Raw genomic sequence first — 16422 nt, 5'->3', positions numbered from 1 at the left:
TCGTCCGGGCTTTGAGCAGGGCAGAGCGGGCGGTACGCCACCACCCGACGGCACCTTTCTCAGATGGGCCTGAACCGAGGGCACCCCGACCTCTCCCTCCACTAGCAGGAACAATGGGGGCTGGTACCCCAAACACACTTCAAATGGGGAGAGGCCGGTGGCAGACGAGACTTGGCTGTTATGAGCGTACTCGATCCAGGCCAGATGGTCACTCCAGGCCGTCGGCGGTGCGCGGAGGTCACGCAACGGAGGGCCTGCTCCAGTTCCTGGTTTGTCCGCTCTGCCTGCCCGTTCGTCTGGGGGTGGTACCCAGACGAGAGGACTGACGGTGGCCCCCAGTTCCCTACAGAAACTCCGCCAGACCTGGGAGGAGAACTGAGGACCACGATCCGAGACAATGTCTGATGGAATCCCATGCAGACGCACGACGTGGTGGACCAGGAGGTCTGCAGTCTCCTGGGCCGTCAGGAGCTTCGGGAGGGCCACGAAGAACAGCGACCAGCGGGCTTGCCTGGGGTTCAGATGCTTCGCGGTCCGGATGTACTCCAGGTTCCGATGGTCCGTGAAAACTGTAAATGGTACCAATGCTCCCTCCAACAGGTGTCTCCACTCTTCAAGAGCCTCCTTCACCGCAAGAAGTTCCCGATTGCCGACATCATAGTTCCGTTCAGCTGGGGTCAACCTGCGGGAAAAGTAGGCACATGGATGGAGAACCTTGTCGGACTCCCCGCTCTAGGATAGCACGGCTCCTATCCCTGAGTCAGAGGCATCCACTTCAACAACAAACTGGCGCTTGGGATCGGGCTGCACCAGAACCGGTGCAGTCGAGAACCGGCGTTTCAACTCCCTAAACGCAGCTTCGCACCGATCCGACCAGGTGAAGGGGACTTTTGTGGAGGTCAGGGCTGTCAGGGGGCTAACTACCTGACTGTAGCCCTTGATGAACCTCCGGTAGAAATTTGCAAAACCGAGGAACAGCTGTAGTTTCCTACGGTTCGTTGGTTGGGGCCAATCTCTCACCGCCGCAACCTTGGCCGGATCAGGGGCGACGGAGTTGGAGGAGATTATGAACCCCAAGAAGGACAAAGAAGTGCGGTGGAACTCACACTTCTCGCCCTTCACAAACAGCCGGTTCTCCAACAACCGCTGTAGGACCTGACGTACATGCTTAACATGGGTCTCAGGATCCGGAGAAAAGATGAGTATATCGTCTAGATATACGAAGACAAACCGATGCAGGAAGTCCCGCAAGACGTCATTAACCAATGCTTGGAACGTCACGGGCGCATTGGTGAGGCCAAACGGCATGACCAGGTACTCAAAAGTGACCAAACGGGGTGTTAAATGCCGTCTTCCACTCGTCTCCCTCCCGGATCCAAACCAGGTGATAAGCATTCCTAAGATCCAATTTTGTAAAAATTTGGGCTCCATGCAGGGGCGTGAACACTGAATCCAACAGAGGTAACGGGTATCGGTTGCGAAACGTGATCTCGTTCAGCCCTCTGTAATCATGCATGGACGGAGTCCGCCGTCCTTCTTGCCCACAAAAAAGAAACCAGCACCCATCGGGGAGGTGGAGTTCCGGATCAACCCGGCAGCTAACGAGTCCCGGATGTAGGTCTCATTGATTCGCGTTCCGGACGTGAGAGGTTGTACAGCCTGCTGGACGGGTACTCAGCGCCCGGTATCAAATCAATGGCACAATCGTACGACGGTGCGGGGGCAGCGTGAGTGCCAGATCCTTGCTGAAGAGCGCGGCAAGGGTCGTGGTACTCGGCTGGCCCCGCCGCCAGATTGGGGGGGACTAACACCTCCTCCTTAGCGTCACCACCGGGTGGAACCTAGGATCCTAAACACTCCCGGTGGCAGGTTTCGCTCCACTGAACCACAACCCAGACGGCCAATCAATCCGGGGATTGTGTTTTAAACACCCATGGAAAACCCAAAATCACTCGGGAGGTAGAAGGTGTTACATAAAACACAATCTCCTCCCTGTGATTCCCAGACACCACCAATGTCACTGGCTGAGTCTGGTGTGTGATTAGTGGAAGAAGGGTGCCATCTAGTGCCCGCACCGACAATGGTGACGGTAAGGCCACTAGAGGGAGCCCAACCTCCTTTGCCCATCTGCTATCCAGCAGATTTCCCTCCGACCCCGTATCCACAGTGCTGGGGCATGAAGGGTTAAATCCTCACTCACCCTCACCCACCCTTAGCCCAGTCTCTAAGGACGAGTGCTGCTGTTTTGATCGTTTGGGGCATTCTCTCTGTGTGTGCTCAGTAGAGCTGCAGAGAAAACACTCTCCACGGATCAGCCTCCTTTGTCTCTGATCTGATCGTTTTTTGGCCCTGCTCATTCCATAGCAACGTCAGCAGGGGGAGCTGTTGTCACGTGGAGAGCCCTAGCAGTGGAGCGTGGGGAAGTCGGCTCCCTTTCAGACCCGGGAGGAAGAGGGACGGCTTGTGCCTGACTACGCCCTTCGTCTCGCTCCCGTCGGTGTTCTGTTAATCGGTTGTCTAACCGTATAACCAGGTCGATAAGCCCGTCAAAATCCCCGTCGGCTCGTCCTTCGCCACAGGTGCTCTTAAGAACAGAGACAGTCCGTTTACAAAGGCGGCGCGGAGCGCAACAGCATTCCAGCCGGCTCGCGCTGCCGCGATGCGGAAGTCGACTGCATACTTCGCTGCGCTCCGACGCCCCTGCCGTATCGACAGCAGCACGCTTGAAGCGGTCTCGCCTCTATGAGGGTGGTCGAACACCTGTCGGAACTCCCTCACAAACTCAGTATAAACCGTTAGGAGCCGTGAATTCTGCTCCCAAAGCGCCGTTTAGCCCCAGGCGCGTGCCTCTCCTCGAAGCAAATTTATAACGTAAGCACCCGGCTGGTGTCTGCCGCGTACATGACGGGACGCTGTGAAAGACGAGCGAGCACTGCATCAAAAGTCCGCGCACGTCTCCACACAGCTCCGTATGGCTCCGGAGGGCTTATGTAAGCTTCAGGAGAAGGTGGGGGGGGGTCGTTGAACGACCAGCGGAATGTCTGTTTCTGGCACACGATCAGCAGGAGGAGGTGCTGCAGCAGCGCCCTGAGCACGCGCTTCCACCTGGGCGGTGAGAGCCTCTATCCTGCGATTGAGAACACTGCTCTGCTCGGTAACTAAGTCCAACCGAGCGGCGAAGGTGGTTAAGATGTGCTGTAGCTCACCCAACACGCCTCCTGCCTGTGCACCTCGCTCTCCCATTGGCTGTTCAAGCGATGGTTGACGCCCCTCGGGATCCATGACGCTGGCCGAGAAATCCTGTTGTGAAAGTGACGTGACACGGACCCACAACAGGGGGCGTTAATGAACAGACAATGGATAAGCCAAAAAGTAACAATTTAATGTTGTGAATCGCACAACAACGTACAGACAATAACAATATGGTGGACTGTCAATCATACACCAGGTGATGTGTGGGCAGGCTCGACGATAGAAGACGCCTGGAGAGAGAAGAGCTGGATCCCCACACAGCTTCCACCACCAACGGAACTGAAGAACACCGGAGCCACCAAGCCCTGCGCCCCAGGTGGCCGCTGTCTTCAGCAGTCAGACCCGGTACTGCTGGCAGAGAACAAAGACAGTCCAGATGAGTGTGAGTTCGCACACTCAGTAATCCACAGTCTGTCTTAAGTAAAGGAGGGAAAACCTCCACCTCCAATCACACGCACCCGTGCAGCTCCTGGTCAACCACTTATCTGAGTTGGGGTGTGAGGCGAAGCCGTCGCTGTCACACCAAACGCCAATCCTCCAGCAGAGAAATTACCTGAATGGTAGTTGATTTCTCGGCGAGGAGGTGGAGTTGCAGTCCGGTCTTTGTAGTGGTGATGATGGGTGACAGCTTGTGTTGATTGTTGACAGCTGTCACCTCCAGCAAAGCCGACGCCCTCTCGTGCTTGAAGCCCGCACTTCAAGCAGGGCGCCATCTTGTGGTGGTGGGCCAGCAGTACCTCCTCTTCAGCGGCCCACACAACAGCATATGTCCTGTAGGCAAGCCTCCAGTGCCTGACAAGTTTTGCATCCAAGGGGATGCTGGTGGTCACAGGAAGCTTGGTAGGCTGATTCCCGGGGACAGCTCAAAGCATGGGTCCGGCAGTGGTCTGCTACTTCTGACTGGAGCTCCAAATGGACCTGAAAAGAAGTAGCTCAAGTGGTATGGATATTGTATACACTCATTTTGAGACCAGGACATAGCTGGTTGTGTCTGGTTCACACCCGTTGCAACGCTCATAACCCTGAAATACAACCATTACGTGCATGCATTGTTTGGCCTGAGAGATGCTATTTGGTGCAGTCAGGGTAAACAGGTTCATAGAGCGTGTTGGCCGAAAGTTATTTAATGTTTCTATGGCCAGGGAATCTGTTTATTATTGTGTTTTTCCTGTGTTTTGCACAGATGAAAAAGCGTGATTATCAGCTTGTGCTGTACCCCCCATAGATAAACACACTGATAGCTCAGCAGGATATAGAGTGCAACCAATTTTTTTTTTTCCACACACCTCTTCCCAAAACATTGTTTTAACATATCCAATTCTTCTTGATATTACAGAATGATCTCCATTTCAATAAAACAAGCAGAAAATTTACTGTTTTCATGGTTTTGGCAAAACCTGAAATTTGGGCATTTTGGTGCTATTTCGATGACTGTGAAGCCAAGGAATGAGTGGATGCCAGCTGAACTTGAACACAGTGTTATAAAGGACTATCCAATGGCTAACAAATACTACCAGGATATTTTAATTGGCTCACTAATAATGTCAAAAACAAGACGTTATTCCTGGGTCATTTTCTCGAGTTTCGGGGTCCCACACTCATGGATTTATGACCTGGGAGTGGGCCTAAAACATATCTCCATTTCCATGGTAACCAGGGAGCACATCAGCCAATGCAATACATGGACATTGTTGTTAGGTCATGGGTGCCCAAACCCCAAAGAATAGGCAAGATACATCGATTACCACTTTCCACATATCTTTAGAAATGATTGATTTACTCTGTCAGAAGCTCTGAGAGTCGAGCTCTCCTTTCCTCCACCAAAGGAAGCGCAACTAGTTGTGGTCACCTTCATTCACATGGAACTGATGGAACATTTTTTCAATGTCACATATCAGGGCAACAGCATGCTGTCTAAAGCGGATGAGGACTCCACTCAAGTTGTTCAGCATGTCAGGGCCAGTGAGAAGATGGTCATTTAGGCTAGTTCCTTTGTATCTTGCAGAGCAATCAAACACCACTCGAAGTTTATCTGGCTTTTTAGGATGATGAACACCGTGATGTGGAATGTACCATCTTTCCCCCTTCACTCCCACCATCTTCAACTTGCTCTGCATCTCATTTCCCAGTGGCCTCTTCCATCAATGTTACATACCGCTCATTGTATTTTTCATCCCTTTGCAGCTTCCTCTTGAGGTGACTGAGTCGTATCATGGCTGACCCTTTGTTGTCAGGCAAATTGGGTCTGACCTTGAATGGTAGAGGCATTTGATAGTGACCGTGTATATTTTTATGTATGCCCTCATTTAAAATATTGAGAAATGTGATATCATCTTGGGACACTATTTTGCTTTCAGCACCACTATCCTTGAAGTCTGATTCGAGAATGCGAATAGCATCGACAGGAGTTACTGGAGGGAGTTCTCGAACAGAGGTTCTGTAACACACGTGACCTGTAGTCAGTGAGTATGGCACTGTGATGAGCGACCCACAATGCACCATCCTAAATCTGTCCGTACTGCGTAGGGTTCCTCATCTCCTCCTAGTATGGCTTGCTTTGGTGCCACGGCTCTAGCGCATTTGTAGCCAATGAGAAGACCTGCTTCACAGTCTTTCAGTGGTTGAATGTCATCTGCTATCTCCATAAGATGACTCCATTGCTTTGCAGTCTCACAAGTAGGGATATGTGCTCGGATTACAGGAATACAGTCCTTTGTGTAGGCAACCGGAAGATCAATCAGAAGTGCAGAATTATATCCTCTTACATGAAGCCCGGAAACTCTTTCACTCATGACAGTGCCTTTTCCACTTATGGTTGTCAAATGAAGCTTCACGGGGTATTTATTTGCAGTTAAACTGTCACTAACTTCTTGATCGATGAATGTAGTGTCACTCTGAATATCAAGAAGAGCATAGACAAGTTGCTCAGCAGCTGGATTATTGTTAGATGATACCCATACTGGCAAAATCATTGATGTATAGGAGGAGCCTTTTCCTGCTATACTGAGTGAAGTTGCAGCAGCATCTTGGCTGATCCCAATTTCCTCTCCTTCTTATAGTTGTCATCATGGAGAGATGTTGGATGCTTTCCTTTGCAAGTGTCACAGAAGTGATGATAACGACAGTCTTTAGCACTATGGACAGGTTTTAGGCATCCATAACAGAGTTTATTGTCCTTCACATAGTTCCGTCGCTCGATCAGTGCCATCTCTGTAAACTTGGGGACACAAATGAAGTTGGTGTCTATTATCTAGACAAAGAATGCACATTGTCTTCACTTTTCTGATATCTAAACTTTGGTTATCTTTATTGCTCATTGTTTGAGTTGTAAGAACACTGACCTTGTTCCTCTTTGTATCTCTGCAATTTTTGTTCTCGGTGCTGAGACCCTTGGAATGAAGAGCATGAAAGGATGTAATCAGATTGCAAGCAATTTCTGCTTCAGCTGACAGGAATATAGCAAAATCCTTGAAACTCTGGAATTGTTGAGACTCATTTAGGCTTTGTGTGACTTATCTGTTCCAGCGTGAAGCTACCCAATCCGGTAGTTTGTGAACCAACTTCTGATTTTCCTCACAGTCATTTAGTATGTCAAGACTCTTGACGTGAGGCATGGCATCTTGACAGGCAGTCAGAAAATCTGAGAAGTTCCTGATACCTTCAGCATCCAATGATTTAATTTTAGGCCAATTGGAGAGCTTCTCCCTGAATGCTCTCTGAATGGTGAAGGGCTGGCCAAAGCGACGATTCAGCTTGTTCCAGGCGTCTTGATAGGCAGCGTCATCATTTCGGTAAAACGTACCATCTACAATTTGACGTGCTGAGCCTCCAACATACTTTCTCAGATAATAGAGTTTTTCAGATGGATTTATGGCCCTTTGGACAATGAGTGAGGTAAATACAGCACGCCATTCAAAGAACCGCATGGGATCACCACTGAAGATAAATGGCTCTGGAGCTGGGAGCCTGCTGTTTAATGCTATGCTGTCTTGAAGGACCTTAGCAAGAGAGGAAACATCTGCATGAGGAGGTGTCGTTACAGGCAACTGGTGGACTACAGCTTCAGGCCTGCTTTTGACTTCCTGTTATCACTGTTATCACTTTAACTAGTAATGACTTCATGACTTTCTTTGCTAATAAAATTTTAACTATTAGAGAAAAAAATTACTCATAACCATCCCAAAGATGTATCGTTATCTTTGGCTGCTTCAGTGATGCCGGTATTTGGTTAGACTCTTCTCTCCGATTGTTCTGTCTGAGTTATCTTCATTAGTTACTTCATCCAAACCATCAACATGTTTATTAGACCCCATTCCTACCAGGCTGCTCAAGGAAGCCCTACCATTATTTAATGCTTCGATCTTAAATATGATCAATCTATCTTTGTTAGTTGGCTATGTACCACAGGCTTTTAAGGTGGCAGTAATTAAACCATTACTTAAAAAGCCATCACTTGACCCAGCTATCTTAGCTAATTATAGGCCAATCTCCAACCTTCCTTTTCTCTCAACAATTCTTGAAAGGGTAGTTGTAAAACAGCTAACTGATCATCTGCAGAGGAATGGTCTATTTGAAGAGTTTCAGGCAGGTTTTAGAATTCATCATAGTACAGAAACAGCATTAGTGAAGGTTACAAATGATCTTCTTATGGCCTCGGACAGTGGACTCATCTCTGTGCTTGTTCTGTTAGACCTCAGTGCTGCTTTTGATACTGTTGACCATAAAATTTTATTACAGAGATTAGAGCATGCCATAGGTATTAAAGGCACTGCGCTGCGGTGGTTTGAATCATATTTGTCTAATAGATTACAATTTGTTCATGTAAATGGGGAATCTTCTTCACAGACTAAAGTTAATTATGGAGTTCCACAAGGTTCTGTGCTAGGACCAATTTTATTCACTTTATACATGCTTCCCTTAGGCAGTATTATTAGACGGTATCGCTTAAATTTTCATTGTTACGCAGATGATACCCAGCTTTATCTATCCATGAAGCCAGAGGACACACACCAATTAGCTAAACTGCAGGATTGTCTTACAGACATAAAGACATGGATGACCTCTAATTTCCTGCTTTTAAACTCAGATAAAACTGAAGTTATTGTACTTGGCCCCACAAATCTTAGAAACATGGTGTCTAACCAGATCCTTACTCTGGATGGCATTACCCTGACCTCTAGTAACACTGTGAGAAATCTTGGAGTCATTTTGATCAGGATATGTCATTCAAAGCGCATATTAAACAAATATGTAGGACTGCTTTTTTGCATTTACGCAATATCTCTAAAATTAGAAAGGTCTTGTCTCAGAGTGATGCTGAAAAACTAATTCATGCATTTATTTCCTCTAGGCTGGACTATTGTAATTCATTATTATCAGGTTGTCCTAAAAGTTCCCTAAAAAGCCTTCAGTTAATTCAAAATGCTGCAGCTAGAGTACTGACGGGGACTAGAAGGAGAGAGCATATCTCACCCATATTGGCCTCTCTTCATTGGCTTCCTGTTAATTCTAGAATAGAATTTAAAATTCTTCTTCTTACTTATAAGGTTTTGAATAATCAGGTCCCATCTTATCTTAGGGACCTCGTAGTACCATATCACCCCAATAGAGCGCTTCGCTCTCAGACTGCAGGCTTACTTGTAGTTCCTAGGGTTTGTAAGAGTAGAATGGGAGGCAGAGCCTTCAGCTTTCAGGCTCCTCTCCTGTGGAACCAGCTCCCAATTCAGATCAGGGAGACAGACACCCTCTCTACTTTTAAGATTAGGCTTAAAACTTTCCTTTTTGCTAAAGCTTATAGTTAGGGCTGGATCAGGTGACCCTGAACCATCCCTTAGTTATGCTGCTATAGACGTAGACTGCTGGGGGTTCCCATGATGCACTGTTTCTTTCTCTTTTGCTCTGTATGCACCACTCTGCATTTAATCATTAGTGATCGATCTCTGCTCCCCTCCACAGCATGTCTTTTTCCTGGTTCTCTCCCTCAGCCCCAACCAGTCCCAGCAGAAGACTGCCCCTCCCTGAGCCTGGTTCTGCTGGAGGTTTCTTCCTGTTAAAAGGGAGTTTTTCCTTCCCACTGTAGCCAAGTGCTTGCTCACAGGGGGTCGTTTTGACCGTTGGGGTTTTACATAATTATTATATGGCCTTGCCTTACAATATAAAGCGCCTTGGGGCAACTGTTTGTTGTGATTTGGCGCTATATAAAAAAAACTGATTGACTGATTGATTGACTGTTAACACAGTCAAAAACTTCACGCTCCATTTCCTTATCATAGACCTTTAACTTGGCATGAGCTGCCCTTACTTCCTTTTCTGCCTGCAATTGTTCCAACTTTTGCTTTTGCACTTCTAGAGCCTTCCGTTGCTGTTCCTCTAACTCCCGTATTGAATCCTTTTGTCTTTCTTCCTCAAGCAGCATCTGATAATTTCTCCCCTCTCTGCTAGGTCAACCGCTGCTTCTGCACGCTTGGCTGCTATTGATGAAGTCATGGAGCAGTGATCAGACCTGCTTTGACTTATGAAAGAAGCTGCAGATCCATAAACAGACTTTGCATGCTCATGATTAAGCAGTTCATGAAGGCGGTGTCTTTCCTCCTCCTCATTAAACTCATCTTCCACATCTATAGTTCGGCGATGAGCAATGCTGATTATTTCCTTGGTCACTGATTCACAAGTATCTACTCGTCTCCTTATGTCAGTAGAGGGAGTGACAAGGTCTCGAATTTCATAGTACATGTTCATTATATCTTCCATAACCTTTTAAGGTCTTCAATGAGAGTCCAGAGCTGACTCTCAGGCATGCACGTCTTCAGCTGATCTCTTGTTTTGCGTACTTGGAGCTTCCATGTGTCATACATAGAAAGCAATCGTTTCTCCCTTTTTGTGGATTCTTCACATTGGAGCGCATACGTTCGGACCGTCTGGGACCGACAGGTAGAGTGATGTCCTTTTGGAGTTTGCCTTGAACATCAGACACATCTTGTTCTTTTTGTTGGGGCTCACTTTGGAGATCATGACCATCATGCTGTACAGAAGCTGCCCACTCCTCCACACTACTTGATTTTGACATTCTACAACCCCTGGCAAAAATTATGGAATCACCGGCCTCGAAGGATGTTCATTCAGTTGTTTACTTTTGTAGAAAAAAAGCAGATCACAGACATGACACAAAACTAAAGTCATTTCAAATGGCAACTTTCTGGCTTTAAGAAACACTATAAGAAATCAAGAAAAATAGATTGTGGCAGTCAGTTACGGTTACTTTTTAGACCAAGCAGAGGAAAAAATTATGGACTCACTCAATTCTGAGGAATAAATTATGGAATCACCCTGTAAATTTTCATCCCCAAAACTAACACCTGCATCAGATCAGATCTGCTCGTTGACACTGACCCTATGTGTCTTTTTGCAAGGAATGTTTTCACAGTTTTTGCTCTATGGCAAGATGCATTATCATCTTGAAAAATGATTTCATCATCCCCAAACATCCTTTCAATTGATGGGATAAGAAAAGTGTCCAAAATATCAATGTAATCTTGTGCATTTATTGATGATGTAATGACAGCCATCTCCCCAGTGCCTTTACCTGACATGCAGCCCCATATCATCAATGACTGTGGAAATTTACATGTTCTCTTCAGGCAGTCATCTTTATAAATCTCATTGGAAAGGCACCAAACAAAAGTTCCAGCATCATCACCTTGCCCAATGCAGATTTGACATTCATCACTGAATATGCCTTTCATCCAGTCATCCACAGTCCACGATTGCTTTTTCTTAGCCCATTGTAACCTTGTTTTTTTCTGTTTAGGTGTTAATGATGGCTTTCGTTTAGCTTTTCTGTATGTAAATCCCATTTCCTTTAGGCGGTTTCTTACAGTTCAGTCACAGACGTTGACTCCAGTTTCCTCCCATTCGTTCCTCATTTGTTTTGTTGTGCATTTTCGATTTCTGAGACATATTGCTTTAAGTTTTCTGTCTTGACGCTTTGATGTCTTCCTTGGTCTACCAGTATGTTTGCCTTTAACAACCTTCCCATGTTGTTTGTATTTGGTCCAGAGTTTAGACACAGCTGACTGTGAACAACCAACATCTTTTGCAACATTGCGTGATGATTTACCCTCTTTTAAGAGTTTGATAATCCTCTCCTTTGTTTCAACTGACATCTCTCGTGTTGGAGCCATGATTCATGTCAGTCCACTTGGTGCAACAGCTCTCCAAGGTGTGATCACTCCTTTTTAGATGCAGACTAACGAGCAGATCTGATTTGATGCAGGTGTTAGTTTTGGGGATGAAAATTTACAGGGTGATTCCATAATTTATTCCTCAGAATTGAGTGAGTCCATATTTTTTCCCTCTGCTTGGTCTAAAAAAGTAACCATTACTGACTGCCACAATTTTTTTTCTTGATTTCTTATAGTGTTTCTTAAAGCCAGAAAGTTGCCATTTGAAATGACTTTAGTTTTGTGTCATGTCTGTGATCTGCTTTTTTCTACAAAATTAAACAACTGAATGAACATCCTCCGAGGCCGGTAATTCCATAATTATTGCCAGGGGTTGTATATCAGGCCTGCTGCTTGAACTGCCACAGTCAATCATGCGATGAGGTGCTCAAACAGGTACTGCTTAATGGAACTCCCTGGACAGCACATGGCAATGCAGCAGTGGAAACAGCACCTTCCACACCATGAAGACTCTCCGTCCGAGCCCGTCATGAAGGCAGCAAGCCGTCAAATCGATGAGGGCCAAGTTCTTACTGTAGCTAAACCCTGGCCAGACACTGGTGAAGCGTAGTGATGTTTCCAGAAGCCTTTAATTATGTTCACCTTTCAACATTATTTGAACATAATTTACTTTGATGTTGGTTCTTCAGAAACACTGTAAGAACTTGTTCCCATTCTAGCCAGGTGATTAATTTCCACAACAGAAGCCTTACACGTAACAAAACACTATTATACTTTACTTCGTTCCTTGAAGATGTCAAGTTACAGTTAGATGCGCAAAGGCCCCTATCACTGGAAGTACTTCAAAATAAAAGCATCAAACAATGAGCTGCCTTTAACACAGTAAAAACAAAGAAGTGTTTTTATGTAAAAAAAAAAAAAAAAAAACAGACCTTCGTAGGAGTCATTTACAGCTGGTGAAGCCAAATAAAGTTTCATGAAGCAAACTAGTTCAAAGAACTGTACTTCAGTTTGATTTGAAGCATTTTGTGAAATGAAAGCTCCATCTACTGGCTTCAGGAACAAATACCATGTTTGGCTGTCAGAACTTCAGCCTGGACTTCTGTCAAGTTGTCCAAGGAACAGTAACAGTTTATTGGGTAATCTTGAATTTACACTTGTAGGACAGACAGATAAAAAAAAACTGAGGTAATGCATCATAAAATTGACTGTATTGTTATAAAGCATCAATAAAAAAATGCAATTTGATAAATGAAAAGTTTTTCACTCCTGTATAAATTCCCATAATGGAAATGGTACAACAAATGTAACAATAGAGAATGAATGCACTTTACTTTTTCTTTTTTGGCCTTTGTGCTTTGGTATTCCATTAAATTAAAATTTCAGACCTGCAACTACTGATTATTATCATTTCTATTGACTGGTGTCTTTTCACATCAAAATCAAAACATAAAAAAAACAGTTTTTTTTCCAGGTTTGCATAATGTTCACCTCAGGGGATTTATTTCTTTTCTATAGTGGCTCACTCCAATCCAGGGTCACAGGGAGGCTGGAGCTCATCCCTGCAGTCACAAGGCGTGAGACTGGGGACGTCCTGGACAGGACACCACTTAATTTAATGCTTTGCCTAACTTGAGTTAGTCTATCAGTATCATGTGTGTGCTCAGTAGTGGCTGAGTTAGAATTTCTATAAAAAAAAAGACAAAACATGCAAATTGCTATTTTAGTTTTTTGTTTTTTAACTGAGCAAAACATTCATTTTAGACTATGGAATACTCCAAAGAATATTTCACTTCTGTGGGCTGATCCTCACTACGTGTAAACTGAAATCAAAATACCAGCATGGCTGCAGCTTTGAACATTGTTACAAACAGCCCCGGTCCCCCCTAACTGTTATAACTGGTCCGCTGTACCAATAAAGATCACAGCTTTGACCCCCTAAAACAAACAAACATCACTCATTCGTGTTATCTGAAATTTTCATCCTCATTTCCACACCAGGAACAACATTGGGGATGAAATCCAAACAGCTCATCAGCTCACCTGAGCTGAAGTGGATCCGAAGGCGAATCCGCAGACCACCGAGGACATAACGACCAGGAGGAGCAGCACTCATAAAGTCCCAAAGTTCTTCAACTTACTCGAGCAAAACACACGGAGACAAAACAATAAATAGAACCCAAACGTCGGTGGGGTTTCAGTTTCTGCCAAAAATAGCAGCACTTTGATAAATCCACAGGCGACCCAAGACATTAAATTTGGCGATGCTGATTGGTCAAATATTTTTAATATTTCCTTAGCAACCGCACACAATTGGTTATTTGGCTGCACTTCAAGGGGCTGATGAGTGAAGAAGAGAAATGACACGTTCTGTGTTTCTGTCGGTGGAAATGTTTTAATTATTCATATTACATGGAGGCACATATTGTTAAGTAAAACTGACACTGATAATGCTTTTGTAAAAAATATATTTTATATTTTTTTCCCTCCACATCTGGGAGGGCGGTTCCCCAGCGCCCCCTATGGGCCAGCCGCAACTGACTGTCTCATCTCTGAAGCAGTTTGAACTTTCTGAGACAGCTGAGAATGATGGTTTGTAGACTGATCATGAGGTCACTGTGAGGTTATTATCATTTTACATTTTGTGTTTAAAATTTGACTGCAAAAGGGAGGAGGAAAATCAGAAAGTTTAATAAATGCCCTGAGTCAAGGTGTGTTAAATAGAACAAAGTGTTTATTGAATCTTAATTCCACTTTGGTCCAGTCTAATCAGTGGGACAAAAGACAACAGACTGTTGTCCCACTGCCACAGACCAAGGAAGTGAAAAGGACTAATATCGTAACATGCTACATTTGGATTTTATTATTATTTTACATTTTTTGGGTCTTGTGGCTGGTGAAGCCAAATAAAGTTTCATGAAGCAAACTAGTTCAAAGAACTGTACTTCAGTTTGATTTGAAGCCTTTTGTAAAATGAAAGCTTCCATTAAATTAAAATTTCAGACCTGCAACTACTGATTATTATCATTTCTATTGATTGGTGTCTTTTCACATCGAAGTAGAAAGATAAAAAAAGAACTATAAATTGAAATATTTTGGGAATAAGCATCCACATTCAGGAGTATAACTTCATATTAAGCACTTTTTTGTTTTGTTTTTCTTCTTCTTTTAAACTTTGGTTAAAACATAGTTAATAAATTTGTACTTGAAATTAAATTGAAACGCTGTTAACATGTATAATACTAGATGTAGGAGAGTAACAATTAACTGCTCAACGGAATGAGAAAGTGTTAAGACTTTTGACTGGAACTCTGTGTGTGTGTGTGTGTGTGTGTGTGTGTGTGTGTGTGTGTGTGTGTGTGTGTGTGTGTGTGTGTGTGTGTGTGTGTGTGTGTGTGTGTGTGTGTGTGTGTGTGTGTGTGTGTGTGTGTGTGTGTGTGTGTGTGTGTGTGTGAGACACAGTCAAACCAATCATTAATTCTACCTCATACTCATAAGGACTTATCATTTGACCTGATCAGTCGTGGTGTTATTTATTTTTCCATTCATCAGTTTCCTTGGTTGCTATGGCAACCATCTAAAACTGTATTGTTTTAGGAACTTGTGCTCTGGTTACCAACAGCACAATAACCTTTGCATTAATTTACAATCATTCTGGTTCACTATAAAATAACTTTTTATTAGCTCTGTAAAGATACAATAAATAAGTATTGGTTCATTTTGATTAATATTTAAGTGCTGATATAATCCAGCATTTGTAGGTGAGTTAATTTGTTTGCATAAAGAAAACTGTTTTTTTTATTATTATTATTATTATTTGGTGCAACAAATGTGTAACATAATAATCCTATTTTATTCATGTTGAGATAGTTTCAATTTGTTAGTTGATATGATTGTGGTTGATTCACTTTCAGTACAATATTTAAATTGTCTGATTAATTCACTTCAGTATTTAGTTTATTTTCTGTATATGTGCACGTAGCACTGGTACTGGTAGCTTGTTTTTGAAAACATGGCTGATTGGTCCATCTGATACGTCAGCCGCTATTGGCTCTCACGCCATGGTCTGTGATTGGCTGTGGCGTAACCGCCGAAAATGTAAGTTGGTTCCTCCTCCAGAGAAACAAAGGCTGCAGCCAATCAGAGAGTGGCATGTCTCAGCCAATCAGCACACTGACCTTCTTAACCGTTTGCTGAAACGTCATAACTCAGAATACACTTAGAAGTTCACAATCTCACAGGTGTCCACAGAGCAGCAATTAATCACCAGAAAAAAACTTTTATTGACAGAAAATCAACTTTGGAATCACTTTTTGTTTTTAACACAGGTGAGCTGTTGGTCCCTGCAATGTCTGTAAATATAATATACAGATAAACTGTGACTAATAATACTGAGATTTCCTGCTTTTGATAAAGATGATGGTCGTGCTTAAGATTTTACGTATTTATTTATTCATTGTGCATTTGTTTTGTGTAATGCTTATGAACACAGCACAGAGGTGGGCCCTTACTGAACGGTTTATAAATTCAAAATACAGATAAACTGTGACTATTAATACTGAGATTTACTGCTTTTGATAATGATGATGACTGTGTTTGAGGTTTTATTTTTTATTCTCTGCACTTGTTTTGTGTTTTATTTTCTTTAGTTGACATTTTGTGTTGTTTCCTTGGTTGTTATGGCAACCATCTCAAACTGCATTGTTTTAGCAACGTGTGCTCTGGTTGCTAACAGCATAACCTGTGCATTAATTTACAATAATTCTGGTTCATAAAAAACAAAAAAAAAACACCTTTTTATTAGCTTTGTAAAGACACAACAAACATTTTTTTTTTTTTTTTTGCTTTGTAAAGATATAATAAACAAGCTTTCATTCATATTTAAGTGCTGATATACACCAGTGTTTCTCGGTGAGTTAAAGAAAATTGTTTTTCTGCAACAAAATCTATAACATAATAATCCCATTTCTTTTTTATTCATGTGGAGATA

The 16422-nt window shown here is 43.7% G+C and overlaps 1 long non-coding RNA gene across 1 annotated transcript; it reads right to left on the bottom strand.

Annotated features, from left to right (window-relative positions):
* Nucleotides 1-11077: 11077 nt before the first annotated feature.
* Nucleotides 11078-16207, bottom strand: LOC117511560. The gene is made up of 3 exons (XR_004560961.1): nucleotides 16087-16207; nucleotides 15107-15118; nucleotides 11078-11088 (listed from the first exon to the last, which is right to left on the bottom strand). It is a non-coding gene; the product is annotated as an uncharacterized LOC117511560 (long non-coding RNA).
* Between the last annotated feature and the right edge of the window lie 215 nt (nucleotides 16208-16422).

Source organism: Thalassophryne amazonica, chromosome 6 (assembly GCF_902500255.1).
Source record: "Thalassophryne amazonica chromosome 6, fThaAma1.1, whole genome shotgun sequence".
In the NCBI taxonomy this organism is placed as follows: Eukaryota; Metazoa; Chordata; class Actinopteri; order Batrachoidiformes; family Batrachoididae; genus Thalassophryne; species Thalassophryne amazonica.
The sequence above is the reverse complement of the archived record's forward strand: the minus strand, read 5'-3'. Positions and strand labels throughout refer to the sequence as shown.